Source organism: Arachis stenosperma, chromosome 6 (assembly GCF_014773155.1).
Source record: "Arachis stenosperma cultivar V10309 chromosome 6, arast.V10309.gnm1.PFL2, whole genome shotgun sequence".
NCBI classification, from domain to species: domain Eukaryota; kingdom Viridiplantae; phylum Streptophyta; class Magnoliopsida; order Fabales; family Fabaceae; genus Arachis; species Arachis stenosperma.
In genome coordinates, this window is record NC_080382.1 from 18,717,509 (window position 1) to 18,723,637 (window position 6,129).

Here is a 6,129-nt window from a genome sequence, read left to right on the forward strand (position 1 = left end):
ATTTAAAATTATTTAATAATTTTTTTTAAATCTAACTATTTAGTCTAATTATATTTTAATAATATAAATAGTTTCATACTTAAATTTATATTTTCTTTGTTATTGGTTTACGGTTTAATTCAGTTTGCGCCTCTTAAACTATGTTCGTCAAGAAATTTGATCTTAGAGTTACTTAAGCACCCTAATTTTATTACGAGAGTTTAGTATTAAGGGAGAAAAAAAACATAATAATAACAGTGTAGAGTCCTTTCCAATCTAAGAAAACTATTAACTTTTCCACAATTGATCAAACATTCCAACTTCAAAGGATAATGTGTGTAACATATTACCTAATATGCTTAAGATAAAGTCATATATAGAGCACTACTTATGAATATTAATATAACTTATCTGAATATAAAACAGGGTTAAAAAACAAGATAAATAATGCTCTATGCTTATGGTGTTTCAATATGATGATATCCCAATGATGGTAATTGAAGTATGTCATTTTGTTAATACAATAATTGCATTATTATGAGTATATGTTAAAGTATATTGTATTGTAAATCACAACTACCAGTTGAAAAAACAGAACATGTAATTTTGCTTCTATACATTAATTGGGACTATATGTAAAATCAAAGACAAACAAAATTAAATGAAACTACATAGAAGACAGATCAAGGTGACTAATAAAGTAATAATAACTCCCTATAAGACTATATATTAAACAATATTATACTAATCCCCACCCGTTTGTATTTGTAGCATCTTAATTATAACCGCGGCTTCAATCAACACTTGAATTTGATCTTGAAACAGATATGTTTTATTTAACACCCTTTGGACCAAAAGTTGCAACAGCATCAGCCACTGTGAGAAATATTTTATCTTCTCCAATTAGATCGGTAAGCTTGGATGCATGGAGCTTCTCTATTACAACTGGCCCCGGATTCGCCAATATAAGCTGTTTATATAAACACACATGAACATAATTAATACAATCACAATTGTTTTGTACATGACATCAGCATTATTATTGTTGTGATATTATTATCATTATACCTGAACTTCTCTTTTCTGAAGGGTCTTGTATAATTCTTCAAAGGCATGGATGCCACTTGTGTCAATATCAGTAACAGCTGCAACATGACAAGGTCAATTATAATTAAGTTCATGCATCAGAATTACTATCATTAATAATGACTTGTTGGTTGAAAGAAAGTCTTACGTGACATTTCAACAATGAGATTCTGTATCCCGGTAATTCACTTTCTGTCCTTTGAGATTCTTCTTCAATCAACCATCTCAATATTCTGCAAAAAAAAAAAGAAAGAATTAATTGACTTATTCATAGTCCACAATTACATTGATTAAAGTCAAATCACCCTAAAACTAATAAAACTATCATCACATTATTGATTGATACAGTCCACATTTTTTAGATTATCATATTAGCAACTAATCTTTACCATTTTAAATTATGGTACAAACAATAATAGAGCATAACGTGGATAAGATCATAACTAATTAAAGAATGATCTTTAAAAATACAGCCCCATCAAGTTAAAAATGTCTATAAATTTACAGGAGTGGATCCTCTCCGGTGAAGAAAAAACTGGATGGTGTCAATTGTGATCTTTCACCCTTCAATACTCTCTCTCATATTTAATTTTGGCCCCACTTATAAAGTTAATGGTGGAATATCACACTGTATTTCCTCAAGTGTTAAAAAAACTGGAGAGGATCCATTTCCATAAATTTACCTCTCCTTGATATAGTTGGAATTTGAGAAGTAGATAGCAGAGTCAATCCTGATAATGAGCATGCCAGGAATCTGTGCTGCTTTGGGGTATTGCTGGATGTTCCTATAAACAGTAGTCCCCGGAAGCTTACCAAGAACTGCAGTTCTTGGCCTTGTCACTTGTAAAAGTATCTTGGCAAATGAAATTGCCACCTTCATAAACAAAATGAGATTAGCTTAAAACACTACTGAGATGAGATGCAAGAAAGCCATAAATAGATTAGTATCTGCGTTGTACCGAGATTATAAAGCCAATCTCAACACTCTTGAAGATGACACCAAAGAATGCTCCCATGCAAGCAACAAAATCGAATTTGTCAATCTTCCTGAGCAGAACCATTGCTTCAATGTTCACCAGGTTTACAACAGCAGTTAAGAACTGCATTTGGAGTGTACTTAAATAGTGGTGTGATGACCAACAGAGTTAGTAACACAACAATGGACATCACAATGTTTGATACAGCAGTTTGACAACCAGCCATGAAGTTCACTGCTGACCGAGAAAAAGATCCTGTTGTCACATAACATGATGTCAAAGAACCAACAATGTTCATTGTTCCCATTGCCACCATTTCTTTGTTACCATCCAGTGAATAATCTTTCATTGCAGCAAATGTTCTCCCAATTGCTACAGCTTCCTGAAGTAGTTTAAAGGATTCGGCATAAGTGCCTAGCAGATTTAATGCGTTCTCTAGAAACATCTTATGTTAAATATAAAAAATGTTACGTGGATTGAGGAATCAGCTTCAGAATTTTCTTACTGTAAGTGCAACCATGCCAGATACAATACCAACTCTAACACCAGCGCCTAGATATTTTCCACTGAAAAAGATTTCGTTAGCTTATGATGGATTCACACCACTCTTGATATGCTTCACCTGATGAAGTATCATATAAATACTTTGATTAAATTTTGTTTTCAACTTTAGAGGAAGTATATTCAATCAAGATTATCATCATGGTACTTACAATTGATACGCCTTTTTCGTCTGCTCTGGTAATGTACACAAAAAATGTAGACACTACAACAGAGATCATAGGAGAAATTGCAGATACCCAAAAGAGTTTATTGTTTCTTTTAGCCTGTTATCACAATATAACAGTTATTCAAGTTGTAAAAAGGAATAAACTATGTGCTAAGAACTGTTGTTTATTTTTAATATTTGTAAAAAGTAACTTTTAGCTGCTAATGCATTCTTATTATGGTCCCCATGACCTATTAGACATGCTATTTATGTAATACTTTTCTTTAAAAATTATTATTTTAACTTTGATCAAAGTGACAATCATTTTGTATTTGACATAGTAAATTAAAGGAGGGGAGCGAAACTATTGGGATTCTTACAATATACTTGGTCATAAGAAGGAAGATTAAGAACTATAGTCCAATGAGTATAGTCTGCCAATTCCACTGTAAGCAGAAATTAAGAAAACAATTATTATTTATGAGCTTGTTCATCATCTAAATATACTGAAACATATATAAATATAAAGCAAGATGAAAAGATTTACCCCATGGTGCACATTACTCCAAACCGAATGCATTACAGAAACAATATCAGTTTTTGTGGTGAAGTCCTTTATGCCAAGCAGACCTTTAAGCTGTTGCAGTGCAATAGTAATGGCAACATGAGATAGGAAATCTATCAAGAAACCAAGCCTACAATAACCATTCATGAATGCACAATACTTTAGGCAAAGCCTATATGAATGAATGAAAATAATGAAGCTTTTGCATAGTAGTGTATTTACCTGCAAACTCCAAGTACCAATTGAGTGACTCCTACAAAGAAGGTAGCGGTGAATGCAAGGCGCAGGTAGTCATGGCTTTTGGTGTCACTGATCTCACTAGAAAGCAAACTCCCAAGCAAGAGGGACACCACAGCTACAGGTCCAATCGCAATATCTCTTGAGGTTCCCATGAAAGCATACACAAGAGGTGCCACAAAACTTGCGTCTGCAAAAAAAGGTAATATTAATTAGCAGAAGAAATTAATTACTTAGAAATAAGAACTTATCAATTATCATCATGATACTCACATAATCCATACCAAGGATCCAAATATGCAAGCTTCGCATATGCAAGGTCCTGTTATAAACAACAAAGTGGTCACTGACCACATGTTAAAAAATTATGTATTTACACAAGTATACCTAAATACATTAGTTTTCTGGTGACTACTCGCATAAAATTAATTTCACGTGAAAATGATAGTTGAGATCATCTTCGCATACGTACCTGAGGAATGCAAAGACTTGCAATGGTGAGTCCGGCAACCAAATCGCCTCTGAATTTCTTGAGGTTGTAATCTCTTCCATTCAAGAATGGGGAAGAGAGATTGGAGATCGAGAACGAACTTTCTAGATCCAGATTGGTCCTTGAACTTGCCAAAGGGCTTGTCAGGGAAAGAAAGTCTCCATGAGAGAATGCTTGATCTCTTGGAAGAGTGACTGCTTAGGAGGAGTTCCAACTCTGTGCATATATGGCAGATCAGTAACAAAATCATCATCTCCTCCTCCATGTCTACGTGAAGAAGAATCGCTTCTTGTTTCTGCTATAACTTCTGCCGTACGCTGACTCATTGAATATTAATCCCCACACAACACGCTTATTAATACTAATAACAATAATAGCTGCAAAAAATAACTGCAATTATTAGCATGCAGAAAAAGGGAAAAAAATGCGTGCATAGTAGTAGTAGTGCAACGCCCTATTTTAGAGTCAACAGCTCCAAAACTTAATTAAGCAAATGATAATTCATATGTCATCTAATTAATATGACGTTTATTAGCTTAATTAAGTTAAATTCTTGGAAATGGAAAAGAGTACCAAATGGTGTTGTGCGAATGGAGAAGCCAAGTTTATGGCTTATATATAGAGTCAGAACTCAGAAAGTAGAAGAAGGTGTTGATGATGGAGACTATCAACACTCTTGAATGTGAATGTGAATGTGATGTTAGGCAAATTGCTCATGAAGTCAACCATAACCTTGTTCATATAAATTTATACCATCAGTTTATGTCTTAATTTAGAGGATGGAGGCAAGAGATTTTATCTATACTTATATCAGTTAAATAAAAATAGTATTTTTTCCGTTTTAAAATACCTGTAATTTTGACCCTTTTTTCTTTAATATTAATACATTAAAAAGTTAATGTATTTAGATACAAAATAAATTTAGATACATTCAATTTTTAGTGTACGAAAAAAATTATAAAAATAAAAGTTATTTTTAGACTGAATATTCATTTTTTTTAAAAAAAATATTTTTTAGATAAATATAAACCATTGTTATTTTAGAAGAGTTTAATTTTGATATACTAACAGTATAAATTGTTTTATATAGTCGTACAATTACATCCGTTCTTTTAAAATGTAGTCATTTTTATTAATGTGGTATTACGTAATTGAATAGATATGTAAAATTACTTTACACTGTGAGTACATTAAAATTAAATTCATTTTAAAATATCTTTATTATTCAAATTTAAATTGCATAAGCAACTCTGTATTTTAATTTTAAATTCTTTATTCCTCTCTCTATATCTATATATAAATATTTTTAAGCAGAAATTTATATTCAGGATCAAACTGTTAATTAATTAGTCACAAAAAAACTGTTAATTAATTATTTTTTTAGAGTAGTTTTTATTTTGTATTTATCCGTAATTAATAAATATACTAACCACAGGTTAATACAAAAGAATATACTTGAAACAAATTAATTTTTTTATTAAAGTTTAAAAGATTATTATGAATGAAAAAAGTATCGGTAACAAGAGAATGTTATAACTAAATAAATAAGGAAGAAGTAATAAATATAAAATATGAAAATATAATTAGATAACTCAAATAGTAATATTCACTAAAATTACTATATTAATATAGTAAATATAATTAATATATTTAATAATATTATAATAAAGTATATAAGAGAGAGAATACTATGAAAGAGAGAGGAGAGTATAAGAGAGAATATTGTTTTATTGCTTGTTTTTTTTGTCTCGTACCATACCCCCTATTTATACATGTATGTGGTTCATATTTTCAACCTTCATTGAATGTAAATTCTTTCTTGGTAACATGAATATTGAGTCACCCATGATATTAATGGGCATTCATATCCTTTGTGTTTATCACAACACTCCCCCTTGGATGACCATTTAGGATTATTGCCTCGTTAAAACCTTACTAAAGAAAAACCAAGTGGGAAAAAATCTTAGTGAAGGAAAAGGAGTACAATATCCTTTAGTGATGGGGACTGCCTCATTAAAAACCTTGTCAAGAAAATTCAATGGGAAAAAAACCTGACCAAGGGAAAAAGAGTACAGTCTCCCCCTCT

At 31.3% G+C, this 6,129-nt stretch overlaps 1 pseudogene; it reads right to left on the reverse strand.

Annotated features, from left to right (window-relative positions):
• Window positions 1-599: 599 nt before the first annotated feature.
• LOC130933805 (high affinity sulfate transporter 2-like) lies at window positions 600-4,369 on the reverse strand (annotated as a pseudogene).
• Window positions 4,370-6,129: the final 1,760 nt, after the last annotated feature.